The sequence below is a fragment of the Nerophis lumbriciformis genome, linkage group LG14 (genome assembly GCF_033978685.3).
Source record: "Nerophis lumbriciformis linkage group LG14, RoL_Nlum_v2.1, whole genome shotgun sequence".
In the NCBI taxonomy this organism is placed as follows: domain Eukaryota; kingdom Metazoa; phylum Chordata; class Actinopteri; order Syngnathiformes; family Syngnathidae; genus Nerophis; species Nerophis lumbriciformis.
Window position 1 is genome coordinate 33,610,653 of NC_084561.2, and position 15,605 is coordinate 33,626,257.

Below are 15,605 nucleotides of genomic sequence, written 5' to 3' on the forward strand. Positions count from 1 at the left end.
ACAGACGACCCGCGTGTGTGAGAGTCAGCGCCGCCGCAGCTACTCGGCTGATGATGCGGGAGGGGGCGGGCTATTGTACGGGGAGACGGCAGGGGAGGAGAGGATGCTCGAAGGTCTGTACAATTCACACTCATTTTCAATGTAATCAGGGCTTTTTGTGGCTCGAAACAAGATTACGTTTGTGGCCCAATTCCAAAGCACAGTAGCTGGCACACCCTGTGACCAGAAAGCCCAGGAAGTCTTTGTTTCATCAATCATGTTTTTCATCAAGTGTTTGAACCAGGGGTCCCCAAACTACGGATCCGGCCCGGCAGCATCCAAAATCCGGCCCGCGGGAAGTCCTAAGTTTTGTTTTGTTTTTATTAGAGATGCGTTAATGGCTTTTTTGCCGATATCCAATATTCCGATATTGTCCAACTCTTAATTACCGATTCCGATATCAACCGATACCGATATATACAGTCGTGAAATTAACACATTCCATCCATCCATCTTCTTCCGCTTATCCGAGGTCGGGTCGCGGGGGCAGCAGCCTAAGCAGGGAAGCCCAGACTTCCCTCTCCCCAGCCACTTCGTCCAGCTCTTCCTGTGGGACCCCGAGGTCATGAGCTTTGGGTTATGACCGAAAGGACAAGATCACGGGTACTAGCGGCCGAAATGAGTTTCCTCCGCCGGAAGGCGGGGCTCTCCCTTAGAGATAGGGTGAGAAGCTCTGCCATCCGGGGGGAGCTCAAAGTAAAGCCGCTGCTCCTCCACATCGAGAAGAGCCAGATGAGGTGGTTCGGGCATCTGGTCAGGATGCCACCCGAACGCCTCCCTAGGGAGGTGTTTAGGGCACGTCCGACCGGTAGGAGGCCGCGGGGAAGATCCAGGACACGTTGGGATGACTATGTCTCCCGGCTGGCCTGGGAACGCCTCGGGGTCCCACAGGAAGAGCTGAGAGGAATTAACACATTATTATGCCTAATTTAGTTGTGATGCCCCGCTGGATGCATTAAACAACGTAACAAGGTTTTCCAAAATAAATCAACTCAAGTTATGGAAAAAAATGCCAACATGGCACTGCCATATTTATTATTGAAGTCATAAAGTGCATTCTTTTTTTTAACATGCCTCAAAACAGCAGCCTGGAATTTGGGCCATGCTCTCCCTGAGAGAGCATGAGGAGGTTGAGGTGGGCGGGGTGGGGGTGGGGGGGGGGGGTGTATGTAGCGGGAGGTGTATATTGTAGCGTCCCGGAAGAGTTAGTGCTGCAAGGGGTTCTGGGTATTTGTTGTGTTGTGTTTATGTTGTGTTACGGTGCGGATGTTCTCGCGAAATGTGTTTGTCATTCTTGTTTGGTGTGGGTTCACAGTGTGGCGCATATTTGTAACAGTGTTAAAGTTGTTTATACGGCCACCCTCAGTGTGGCCTGTATGGCTGTTGATCAAGTATGCCTTGTGTGTGTGAAAAGCCGTAGACATTATGTGACTGGGCCGGCAAGCAAAGGAAGTGCCTTTAAGGTTTATTGACGCTCTGTACTTCTCCCTACGTCCGTGTACACAGCAACGTTTTAAAAAGTCGTAAATTTTACTTATTGAAACCGATACCGATAATTTTGAAACCGATACCGATAATTTCCGATATTACATTTTAAAGCATTTATCGGCCGATAATATCGGCAGTCCGATATTATCGGACATCCCTAGTTTTTATTATTTTGTACTTTCTAATCCATTTTCTAACGCTTGTTACTCTTGGTGTCTCCTAGTCGCTCAGGCAAATCATATTGTCTGAAAATGCATTCTCCCATCGATAATGTGACATCATCACCCCATGATCAGAAAGCCCAGGAAGTCTTTGTTTCATCAATAATGTTTTTCATCAAGTGTTTGCACCAGGGGTCCCCAAACTACGGATTCGGCCCGCCAGCGTCCAACATCCGGCCAGCGGGAAGTCCTAAGTGTTGTTTTGTTTTTAATATTATTTTGTCCTTTCTAATCCATTTTCTAACGCTTGTTACTCTTGGTGTCTCCCAGCCGCTCAGGCAAATCATGTTGTCTGAAAATGCATTCTCCCATCAATAACGTGACACAATCCCACTTGGAATATGTACATATATATATATATATATATATATATATATATATATATATATATATATATATATATATACAGTGTTTCCCACACATTCATTTATTTGTGGCGGCCCGCCACGAAAGAATTACGTCCGCCACAAATGGATTTTTCGACTTTTGACTCGCTCGACCGCTCATAAAAGCAATGGGACTGTCTGTGAATGTTGCTTGTAGTTACACCTCCGGTGCAGTAGGAGGCGGTAGCCTACTATGCATTGTAACTCCGCCAATATATATATATATATATATATATATATATATATATATATATATATATATATATATATATGTATATATATATATATATATATACAGCCCGGCCCCTGGCCCAATCTTTTTAACCCAATTCGGCCCCTGAGTCAAAAAGTTTGAGGACCCCTGGTTTGAACCAATGGCATCATTAGGTCTTTTTGGGATGGCTGAAGGCTCCCTAAAATATACTTTAAACCCTACTATAATCTTTTGTCATGTTTTTTGTTTTTCTCTAAAAGTTTACAATGACAAAGAAAAAAGTCATATAAATTAGCCATATGTGACTTTTAATAATTATGCAATCTGCCATTATACATGTCAAGTTCACTTGACTGCATAGTAGAGATCAGCTGAGTCAAGTAAGATTATCATGCGGGAGGGGGCGGGCTATTGTACGGGGAGACGGCAGGGGAGGAGAGGATGCTCGAAGGTCTGTACAATTCACACTCATTTTCAATGTAATCAGGGATTTTTGTGGCCCGAAACAAGATTGTGTTTGTGGCCCAATTCCAAAGCACAGTAGCTGGCACGCCCCGTGATCAGAAAGCCCAGGAAGTCTTTGTTTCATCAATAATGTTTTTCATCAAGTGTTTGCACCAGGGGTCCCCAAACTACGGATCCGACCCGCTGGCGTCCAAAATCGGGCCCGCGGGAAGTCCCAAGTAAAAAAAAAAAAAAAAGTTTTAAAAAAATTATTATTTTGTCCTTTCTTATCCATTTTCTACCGCTTGTTACTCTCGGTGTCTCCTAGCCGCTCAGGCAAATCATATTGTCTAAAATGTTAGGAACTCGCATGGCTTCAGTTTTTGTGACCCCAAGATGCAAGAACCAGGAGGACGATGAGCAGGTAAGATGAGTTTTATTACTGCAAACAGACAGGAGAGCAGTCTTGCATGTAATAGTTACCAACATAAAGCTATCTTCGAGCACTGATGAGTGCTCGAGACAAGTAGGACACATGTTGATTGGCAGCAGGTGTGGACTCGCTGCCAATCAATGGCAGGTGAGGAAAAAACAGTGCTCAGCGTGACAAGCAGGAAGTGGAAACCAAAATAAGAGCACTGGTGGGAAGTAAATACAAAAACAAGGAAACAAAGGAAGTGACAGATCGTCACATAAAAATGCATTTTCCCATCGATAACGTGACATCATCGCGCTCTGAATATACACTATATTGAATATACACTATAGTATTTGGCCACCTGCCATGACTCACATATGAACTTGAAGTGCCATCCCATTCCTAACCCATAGGGTTCAATATGATGTCGGTCCACCTTTTGCAGCTATTACAGCTTCAACTCTTCTGGGAAGGCTGTCCACAAGGTTGCTGAGTGTTTTTATAGGAATTTTCAACCATTCTTCCAAAAGCGCATTGGTGAGGACAAAGACTGATGTTGGTGGAGAAGGCCTGGCTCTCAGTCTCCGTTCTAATTCATCCCAAAGGTGTTCTAACGAGTTCAGGTCAAGACTCTGTGCAGGCCAGTCAAGTTCATCCACACCAGACTCTGTCATCCATGTCTTTATGGACCTTGCTTTGTGCACTGGTGCACAGTCATGTTGGAAGAGGAAGGGGCCCGCTCCAAACTGTTCCCACAAGGTTGGGAGCATGGAATTGTCCAAAATGTGTTGGTATCCTGGAGCATTCAAAGATCCTTTCACTGGAACTAAGGGCCCAAGCCCAACTCTTGAAAAACAACCCCATACTATAATTCCTACCACTTCGTGGCTGACTTGCTGTTGTTCCCAAACTCTTCCATTTTGTTATAATAAAGCCGACAGTTGACTTTGGAATATTTTGTAGCGAGGAAAATTCACGACTGGATTTGTTGCACTGTCCTATGACAGTTCCACGCTGGAAATCACTGAGCTCCTGAGAGCGACCCATTCTTTCACAAATGTTTGTGGAAACAGTCTCCATGCCTAAGTGCTTGATTTTATATACCTGTGGCCGGGCCAAGTGATTAGAACACCTGATTCTGATCATTTGGATGGGTGGCCAAATACTTTTGGCAATGTAGTGTATGTATATATATATATATATATATATATATATATATATATATATATGTATATATATATATATATTAGTGTATATATATATATATATATATATATATATATATATATATATATATATATATATATATATATATATATATAGCCCGGCCCCCGACCCAATGCGGTCCCCGAGTCAAAAAGTTTGGGTACCCTGGTTTGATCCAATGACATCATTAGGCCTTTTTAGGGTGGCTGAAGGCTCCCTAAAATATACTTAAACCCGACTATATTATTTTGTCATGCTTTTTGTTTTTCTTTAAAAGTTTACAATGACAAAGAAAAAAGTCATATAAAGTAGCTATATTTGACTTTTAATAACTATGCAATCTGCCATTATATATATATCCATCCATCCATCCATCTTCTTCCGCTTATCCGAGGTCGTGTCGCGGGGGCAGCAGCCTAAGCAGGAAAGCCCAGACTTTCCTCTCCCCAGCCACTTCGTCCAGCTCCTCCCGGGGGATCCCGAGGTGTTCCCAGGCCAGCCGGGAGAGATAATCTTACCAGTCCTGAATCTTCCCCGTGGCCTCCTACCGGTCGGACGTGCCCGAAACACCTCCCTAGGTAGGCGAACCACCTCATCTGGCTCCTCTCGATGTGGAGGAGCAGCGGCTTTACTTTGAGCTCCTCCCGGATGACAGAGCTTCTCACCCTATCCCTAAGGGAGAGCCCCGCCACCCGGCGAAGGAAGCTCATTTCAGCCGCTTGTCCCCGTGATCTTGTCCTTTCGGTCATAACCCAAAGCTCATGACCATAGTTGAGGATGGGAACGTAGATCGACCGGTAAATTGAGAGTTTTGCCTTCCGGCTCAGCTCCTTCTTCACCACAACAGATCGATACAGCGTCCGCATTAACTTGACTGCATAGTAGAGATCAGCTGAGTCATGTAAGATTATCACTAGTGGATAATAATAATAATCAATACATCCTAGTGAATATTATTATATTATTATTTGTGCGTCCGGGACCAAGCATCACCTGTCTCGGGGGTCGGCAACGCGTGGCTTTCGAGCCAGAAGCGGCTCTATAGCGCCGCCCTAGTGTCTTTTTTTAAAATGTTTGAAAATGGAAAAATAAATCTCACTGTTTACATTAAACATGCTTCACTGATGAGAGTATTTGGCGAGCGCCGTTTTGTCCTAATTTCTGAAGTCTTTGAACGCACCGTAATTTGTTTACATGTACAACTTTCCCTGATGCTGCCACAGAAAGACGTGTTTTATGCCACTCCTTCTTTGTCTCTATGAATCCATCAAACGTTTTATGCTGTGCGTGAATCCACAAAGGTGAGCTTTGTTGATGTTATTGACTTGTTGGAGTGCTAATCTGACATATTTTGTCACTGCATGACTGCAAGCTAATCGATGGTAACATGCTATTTATGCTAGCTGTATGTACATAATGCATCATTAGGCCTCATATTTTAGGTATATCGGGGGTCATTTTATTTGTAGTTTCTGTTTCCTTAAACTTGAACACACACATCTTAGTCATTTCCAGGAGTTATCTCACCCTCTGAAAAGCCTCAGTTTTAGTAATGTTTTCAAATGTTGTAAAAATGTGTAGAATAAATATTACATTTCAACATTTCTGTCAACGAAGATTTGCATCAGCCTGCGACACATAGTCATTTTGATAGTAGTCTAATATATCTAACATAGACACTTACATCACGTGTTGCCTTCATTATAACACTTATATACGGCTTTACATTTACAGATTTTATTTATTTATTTTTGGTCCACTATGGCTCTTCCAACATTTTGGGTTGCCGACCCCTGCTCTATCTTTAGAAACTAGTGATATCTCTATTTCAAACTTTAATTAAGGGTCCTTCAATGCACCACAGTCGTGTGCTATAAAATGCAAAATAACTTGGTATGTGACACTTGTTAACTGTGAGCATGCAAACAATAGCATGCTAGCAAGCTAATTTAAAGAATGCTAACTTTTTCATCTAATTTTACACTTTTTTTTTTCCTATTTCCGCAGCCATGCACCTTTGAGTCATATAACTTGGTATATGAAACATGCTGACGGTTATCATGCTGTTGTTAGCACACATGCTAAGTGTTAGCATTTTTATGTCAACATGCTACTGTTTTAGGCTAGCTCTGTGGCTCTTTTTGTGCCGTTACACCTAAAACTCACGGATTCAGACACTCGGCACCATCTAATAAGTATGCCGGCCAGAGGTCCAGGGCATTTTTTTCATGATGTTGTTTGCTATAAAAAAAAATTAAAAATCTTTAAATATTTACAGAAGCCCAGGGCACATCATCATGTGCCCCTTAGTTGTTGTGGCCTTATAGTTTATGCAGGAATATCATGTAATCGTTGTTTGTTAATTATTATTTGGTAAAGTGTTTTAAAATCTAAGATGACATTTTCATGTAAGTCTTTGTGCTAGATTTTTGCTTTAAATTGCCTACCGGTACTTTGTCGACCTTTTGCGTTAATTGCAGGCTACAAATTCAGCCTTTATTGCGCAGCACTTTTTGCATTGGAAATATTTTCCCAGAGATTCATATTGTGGCTTTTAATACATTTGGATATACCTATACTGAAAAAAGTTAATGTGTACAACGGTCCTATATGTTAAAAAGTTAAGACTGTCCTTCTTTTACATAATGAATTCTTTCTTGTTAAACCAAATTGCTTCGATCCTGTTTAGGTGTTTAAAAGAATCAAGTTGACTCAACTTTTTTTTAAAGCTTTGATCATTGTTCATTGTTCTATTATAACCTGCTTCCCAAGAATGTACAAGAATCTTCTCAACAAAAGAGGAGAAATATAAGTTTAGAGAAAAATCTAACTTAAAACACTTGTATGCACGTACAACACTTAAAATATTTAGTATATCATTGCGTGGAATTAAATTATGGAATGGATTGAGCAAATACATAAAAAAATTTACAAAATACAAAACCGGTGAAGTTGGCACGTTGTGTAATTCGTAAATAAAAACAGAATACAATGATTTGCAAATCCTTTTCAACTTCTGTTTGATTGAATAGACTGCAAAGACAATATATTTAATGTTCGAACTGAGAAACTTTGTTATTTTTTGCAAATATTCAACCATTTGCTAAAAAGTTGGCACAGGGGCATTTTTACCACTGTGTTAAAAGGCCTTTCGTTTTAACAACACTCAGTAAACGTTTGGGAACTGAGGAGACCAATTTTTGAAGCTTTTCAGGTGCTTGATGTACAGCTTTAGTTGTTCAACAGTCCGGGGTCTCCGTTGTGGTATTTTAGGCTTCATATTGCGCCACACATTTTCAATGGGAGACAGGTCTGGACGACAGGCAGGCCAGTCTAGTACCCGCAGTCTTTTACTATAACGCCACGCTGTAGCTTGGCATTGTCTTGCTGAAATAAGCATGGGCGTCCATGATAACGTTGCTTGGATGGCAACATATGCTGCTCCAAAACCTGTATGTACCTTTCAGCATTAATGGTGCCTTCACAGATGTGTAAGTTACCCAATGCCTTGGGCACTAATACACCCCCATACCATCACAATCCGGATGGTTCTTTTCCTCGTCCACAGTTTCCAAAAACAATTTGAAATGTGGACTCGTCAGACCACAGAACACTTTTCCACTTTGCATCAGTCCATCTTAGATGAGCTCGGGCCCAGCGAAGCCGGCGGCGTTTCTCGGTGTTGTTGATAAATGGCTTTCGCTTTGCATAGTAGAGTTTTAACTTGTACTTACAAATGCGACAAACTGTAGTTACTGACAGTGGTTTTCTGAAGTGTTCCTGAGCCCATGTGACGATATCCTTTACACACTGATGTCGGTTTTTGATGCAGTACCGCCTGAGGGATCCAAGGTCACGGGCATTCAATGTTAGGTGCAGTGATTTCTACAGATTCTCTGAACCTTTTGATGATATTATGGACCATAGATGGTGAAATCCCTAAATTCCTTGCAATAGCTCGTTGAGAAATGTTGTTCTTAAACTGTTGGACAATTTGCTCACGCATTTGTTCAAAAATTAGTGACCTTCGCCCCATCCTTGTTTGTGAATGACCTAGCATTTCATGGAAGCTGCTTTTATGCCCAATCACGGCACCCACCTGTTCCCAATTCGCCTGTTCACATGTGGGATGTTCCAAATACGTGTTTGATAAGCATTCCTCAACTTTCTTAGTCTTTTTTTGCCACTTGTGCCAGCTTTTTTAAAACATGTTGCAGGCATCAAATTCCAAATGAGCTAATATTTGCAAAAAATAACAACGTTTTCCAGTTTGAACGTTAAGTATCTTGTCTTTGTAGCCTATTCAATTGAATATAAGTTGAAAAGGATTTGCAAATCATTGTATTCTGTTTTTATTTACGATGTACACAATGTGCCAACTTCACTGGTTTTGGGGTTTATACTATTATGATCCAATTTAAGAGGTTATTCAAACTACAATTGTTTCCAAAGTACAAGGAAGAATACATTTGATAAACATCTTGATCTTTATTTAAATGAGTTATTAATCTCATTTGTGAATCGTGGTACTTAGAATGCATTTATTGAAACTGTGTTACAATTTGAGAATAAGGAATGATTACACGTATTAGAAGTTGTTATGAAGTGGAAAAGGAATTAGGATTAAATACGCTTTGCTCCTTCCTACTCCTTTTCGGACATGTTGTAATGAAAAATTAAAATGTGTAATATGTGATGTAACATGCTGACATTGTATACATGTTTGAAATAAACAGAAACAGGATTATTGGCTTTTAAATATGGCTAACTTGAATTGTTATTGTGACCCAGGACCCACTATTTAACTTCATAGTTAATAGGCGGCCTACGCACACTCGGCGGCCAATAGTTATATTCATTATGGCAATCTTGAAATCTCGACAATAACTACAATAACGGTACTCACACTAAAATCACACATTGGGCAACACAAAGAGCACCTTCATTTAAGCAAGTGGAACTCAACAGTGGTTTTTTTTACATTTAAAATGACTGATTGCCTACTGAAGCTCAGGGTAAGTATGGCTGCTGGTAGAAGTCGTTAAAGGGGAACTGCACTTTTTTTGGAATTTTGCCAATCGTTTACAATCATTATGAAAGACATTACATTGCATTGCATTCTAAATATTAAATAAATACAATCAAAAGTCTGCTTACAATAGAGCTTGCTTTTTTTTTCTTCATCATTGATTGTTACTCATTGCAGACTTTATGAGAGCCAACAAGCATAATAAAACATCACTGTATAAAGTCTGCTGTCATTAGGATGCCGACTGCTGGGATGTTCATGTATTCTCATTTAGGTGAAAAATGACTAACAATCCTCAAGAAGAAAAGGGATGGGGGCCAGTTTCGGGTCCTAAATAGCTGTCAAAGTGTACCAACTCAGACTTCTTCTGTGCAGATGAGATGCATGATTTATGATCTAGAACAGGGGTCACCAACGCGGTGCCCGCGGGCACCAGGTAGCCCGTAAGGACCAGACGAGTAGCCCTATGGGCTGTTCTAAAAATAGCTCAAATAGCAGCACTTATCAGTGAGCTGCCTCTATTTTTTTAAATTTTATTTATTTAGTAGCAAGCTGGTCTCGCTTTGCTCGACATTTTTAATTCTAAGAGAGACAAAACTCAAATAGAATTTGAAAATCCAAGAAAATATTTTAAAGACTTGGTCTTCACTAACTGACAAAGAAACAGATAACAGATTTGGTGTCCAGTTCAAAGTGTGACATGATTGATTTAAAAATTTGAGAGTTTACTTTTGTATTTTACATGAGTTATTATTTGTACAAACATGGTGCAAAGTAATTCATGATTTGATTTTGATTTTTTTTTTTACGTTGATGTTCCAGGAAATCTTATTTTCAGTGAAGGTTTAGGACAGGCAAATATAAGCTTTGGCTTCAGCCTACTCCTTTTTCGGTCATTCTTTTTCTTTTCTTTTCTTTTTCTTTTGTGTGTAAATGTGTATGATTGTTAAATATGTATAGGCTGTACTCTTAAACTGGTCACACAAAATGGTTAATGGTTGATGGTTGATTATATGACCGAAATAAACTCATTTCATTCAATTTCATTCAAAAATCAACGTCACAACCTGACATTTTAATTCATTTGTTAAAAAATGTTAGTGGCTAGCTAGTTAAAATGGGATACTGTGATTTCACAAGACTGTCTTAGAAGTGATCATTTGAAAATGTTCAATTTGAAAAATGTGCACTTAGAGAAAATATAAAAATAAAGTGTTGCATATTGATATTTATCTGTTTCTATATATATTTATTGTGAGAAATCATTAAGATGATCAATGTTTCCACAAAGATAAACATCATTATTTATTAATAATAACAGAGTTAAAGGTAAATTGAGCAAATTGGCTATTTCTGGCAATTTATTTAAGTGTGTATCAAATTGGTAGCCCCTGCGATGAGGTGGCGACTTGTCCAGGGTGTACCCCGCCTTCCGCCCGATTGTAGCTGAGATAGGCTCCAGCGCCTCCCGCGACCCCAAAGGGAATAAGCGGTAGAAAATGGATGGATGGAAACTGGTAGCCCTTCGCATTAATCAGTACCCAAGAAGTAGCTCTTGGTTTCAAAAAGGTTGGTGACCCTTGATCTAGAAGAATGCAGCTGAGATAGGCTCCAGCACCCTCCGCGACCCCAAAAAGGGACAAGCGGTAGAAAATGGATGGATGGAATAAACTTACAGGGTGCAAGGAAGTGAGGAAGCAGCAGACCACTGGATGATGTAAACATAGGCACACAAGCTTGTGATCACGGCAACGCTATAAATAGTTTGTCTGTGTTAGCGCTTATAATATTAATATCACGAATACTTGGTTAATATTCAATTACATTTTTGAATGGTTATTTATTGGATTTTATCTGCGAAATAGTGGAGCTGCCATTGGCTCCGCTTTTATTTAGAATGCATTAAAAAAAAAATGTATCCGTCGTCATGTCTTTCATAATGATTGTGAACGAAAAAAAGTGCAGTTCCCCTTTAACAAATTTAGTCACATGGTTTTAACGTGAATAGGAAGTGAATACAAGACGAGGGCCTCTATAGCGGCCTCTAGGTAAATAGAGTTTGGAACTACTTAATTAAAATAGACTGTGTAAATTAAAATACATTTCATTATGTCCCCACAACCAAAATGTTGTCTCCTAATGCGATTTGTTAAAGGGAAACTATTTAAAAAACATTTTAATCATTCACAATTTCTATGTGAGACAAGAACACATGTTGTCTTTATCTTTATTAGGTATTCTAAATCGCAAAAAACACTCGCAAGGAGTGGCTAACAATGTAGGTAATGTGATTAATCTATTCTGCATATTTAAAGTCCTAAAAACAATACCGCCAACAATACTCCATTTACATGCCGTGACGTGCATATTAACCAAGTATAAGCAACTTTGGAACTTTTTTTAGCAACATGACGTTTGATCTCATAGAGGTCAATAGCTTATGCAGCTATTGACCTACTGAGCTGCTGCTGCATTGTCCCTGAATTGGTAAAAGTTTGTGCTGAGTTTTAAATCCTGCCTCACACTTGTATACAGTATTTTCCGGACCATAGGGCGCACCAGATTATAAGGCGCACTGCCGATGAGTGGTTCTAGTCAGGTCTATTTTCATACAAAAGGCGCATCGGTTTATAGGGCGCATTAAAGGGGTCATTTATTTATTTATTTTTTTTCTAAATTGAAAACACTTCCTTGTGGTCTACATCAGTGTTTTTCAACCTTTTTTGAGCCAAGGCACATTTTTTGCGTTGAAAAAATCCGGAGGCACACCACCAGCAGAAATCATAAACTCAGTTGACAGTTAAAAGTCATTGTCACAATTGTTGGATATGACTTTAAAGCATAACCAAGCATGCATCACTACAGCTCTTGTCTCAAAGTAGGTGTACTGTCACCACCTGTCACATCACACCCTGACTTATTGAGTTTTTTGCTGTTTTCCTGTGTGTAGTGTTTTAGTTCTTGTCTTGCGCTCCTATTTTGGTGGCTTCTTCTCTTTTGTTGGTATTTTCCTGTAGCAGTTTCATATCTTATATTTCCCACATCTACTTTGTTATAGCAATCAAGAATATTTCAGTTGTTTTTATCCTTCTTTGTGGGGACATTGTTGATTGTCATGTCATGTTCGGATGTACATTGTGGACGCCGTCTTTGCTCCACAGTAAGTCTTTGCTGTCGTCCAGCATTCTTTTTTTGTTTACTTTGTAGCCAGTTCAGTTTTACTTTCGTTCTGCATAGCCTTCCCTAAGCTTCAATGCCCTTCTTAGGGGCACTCACCTTTTGTTTATTTTTGGTTTAAGCATAAGACACCTTTTTACCTGCATTTACAAAGCAATTAGCCACCTACTGATATGGAAGAGTATTACTCGATTACACTGTCGAGCTCTAGACACTCAACAACAACACATCATTTGTAGACTATAATTACTGGTTTGCAAAAAAATGTTTTAACCCAAATATGTCAAACTAGATCATCTCCCACGGCACACCAGACTGTATCTCACGGCACACTAGTGTGCCGCGGCACAGTGGTTGAAAAACACTGGTCTACATAACATGTAATGGTGGTTCTTTGGTCGCTTCAGAATGCGCCGTTTTGTGGGCGGTCTTATTTACGTGGCATCTTTTCCCCGTCATCTTTGTTGTAGCAGGTGTAGCTTGCAAGGACGGGAGTGGAACAAGTGTCAAAAGATGGAGCTAACTATTTTATGCACAATGATTTAATATTGCAAAACAAAATGCCAGATAATATGTCTTACCTTTTACACACACACCATAATAATACATGTATGTTGAAGCACAGTACAATCCATCAAGAGGTGCGGCTTCATAGTTTACCGAAGTCATACTAAAACATTTTGATAGATTTTTGAGCGCTGTGTGTAATATTCTATATTTTCAATGGAACATATAACATTTTAGTGTTGTTTACTTGAGTCATATTGCAGTCTACACGTATCTCTTATGTGTGACTGCCATCTACTGGTCACACTTATTATTTCACCATGTACCAAATAAAATAGCTTCGAGGTTGGTAAGCACAACCAAAATTATTCCGTACATTAGGCGCACCGGGTTATAAGGCGCACTCTCGAGTTTTGAGAAAATGAAAGGATTTTAAGTGCGCCTTATAGTCCGGAAAATACGGTAGTATAAGTTTGTGTATATAAGCCGAGAGGTTGGTCAATTTTGAAATCCAATTTTGACCTAAAGATATTGCTAAGAATATGCGGCAATATGCTTTATTTTTACTTAAGGAGTGAGGATTTTATGATTATATCATAATCTAAACGGAAAATACAAGTCTTACGCTGAAAGCTATAAGCATCCCGACAGTTGTCATCCCAATGAGAGTGGACATTTTAACAGTAAGTGATGGTTTTCTTATGTTGTAGTTTGGATTTCTTGTTTAGCACTTAGAAATAGTGCTACATGATGCTTAGCCTTTCTGGATCTGCCTATCACCCAGCATTTAAAACTTGTAGCTCACCCTCCTTATATTCAAGCTAAAAAAAATAAGATTTTGGATCGTTATTTGTCCCAAAGTAGTCATTGTTGACTCTCACAAAGTCTGCCATGATTATTATTAGTTTTTCTTGTTAATGGAAATAGCAAACTTTGCAAAACCAATGTGTTACCAGAATTTTCCAGGAATGCTTAAAATTTACAAAATATGGTAAATATCACATGTTATTATGATTATGCCTGTTACCACATTAGATATCTACTTACAGCATATGACTAAATGTTTGTTGGAGGCTTTTGGAGGTTTTTTCGAGGCCTTTATAGGCGGAATAGATCAAATCTTATTATTGTTAGCCACGTCTTGCTAGAGTTTATTTACGATGTATATCATCCATTCATCCATCCATTTTCTACCGCTTATTCCCTTTGGGGTCACGGGGGGCGCTGGAGCCTATCTCAGCTACAATCGGGCGGAAGGCGGGGTACACCCTGGACAAGTCGCCACCTCATTGCAGGGCCAACACAGATAGACAGACAACATTCACACTCACATTCACACACTAGGGCCAATTTAGTGTTGCCAATCAACTTATCCCCAGGTGCATGTCTTTGGAGGTGGGAGGAAGCCGGAGTACCCGGAGGGAACCCACGCAGTCACGGGGAGGACATGCAAACTCCACACAGAAAGATCCCGAGCCCGGGATTGAACCCAAGACTACTCAGGACCTTCGTAAAATGAAACAGAAATGCGTGTTTATTAAACACAAGGAAGTGGAGTGTGTAACTGAACCAAAGGAAGTATTGTGTGACTTTGTGTTGCGTCTAACTGAGTATTACCTGGAGTTGTTGAAGGTGCGTGTTGAGTGAGAGGCGGAAGGGCAAGGCAAGCTCGGATATCCGTGGGCAGGCGTGAGGTCAAGGGCAGGAGCGAGGCATCAGAGTCCGTGTCCAGGCAAGAGGTCGTGATCCAGGAAAACAGCAAGAAGACCAGAGGGAATCCAGGGAGACAAGACACAGCTTGTAAGTGGGGAAACACGGAACCGTCCTTCTTTCCCGCAAAGAAAAATCCTGTTGCCACCGGGAACTTTGGTGGGGTGATGATACCGGATGCGAGAGAGTCTGTAATGTAGTCCTTCATGGCTTGCTTCTCAGGAAGGGAAAGGTTGTACAGAGGGCTAGAAGGAAGGATAGTATTGGGGCAGTCTTTTGGTCTGTGTGGGGGAAGGGAGAGTGCATGTTCCTTGTCGAAGACTGCGGCGAGATCATGGTGAACAGAAGGAATATTGGACAGATCCGCGGGAGGTGACGCAGGTCTGGGACTTTCCAACAGGGGTAATGCAAACTTCAGACAATGCTTATGACAAGCTTTACTCCAAGCCAAGACTTTTCCCGAGGACCAGGAAATATGAGGGTCGTGTTTCCGGAGCCAGGATCGGCCAAGGACAAGTGGAGCGATCGGTGTATCAAGGATCCAAAAGCTGTGGGTCTCGGGGTGGTTGCCCGAGAGGGTCAGGGATAAGAAGTCTGTGTGATAGGTCCAAGGAGGTGTCCATCCAGGGCTTGAGGAACACCATCTTTGTTTTCTACCTGTCAACTGTCAGTTTAGGCTGCTCGCCGGCTCCTCATCACCACTTCACGATGGCGGCCGAATTTCTCGCGTCACAGCAGCCAATGCTGCGTCTACTTTTAAGATGTG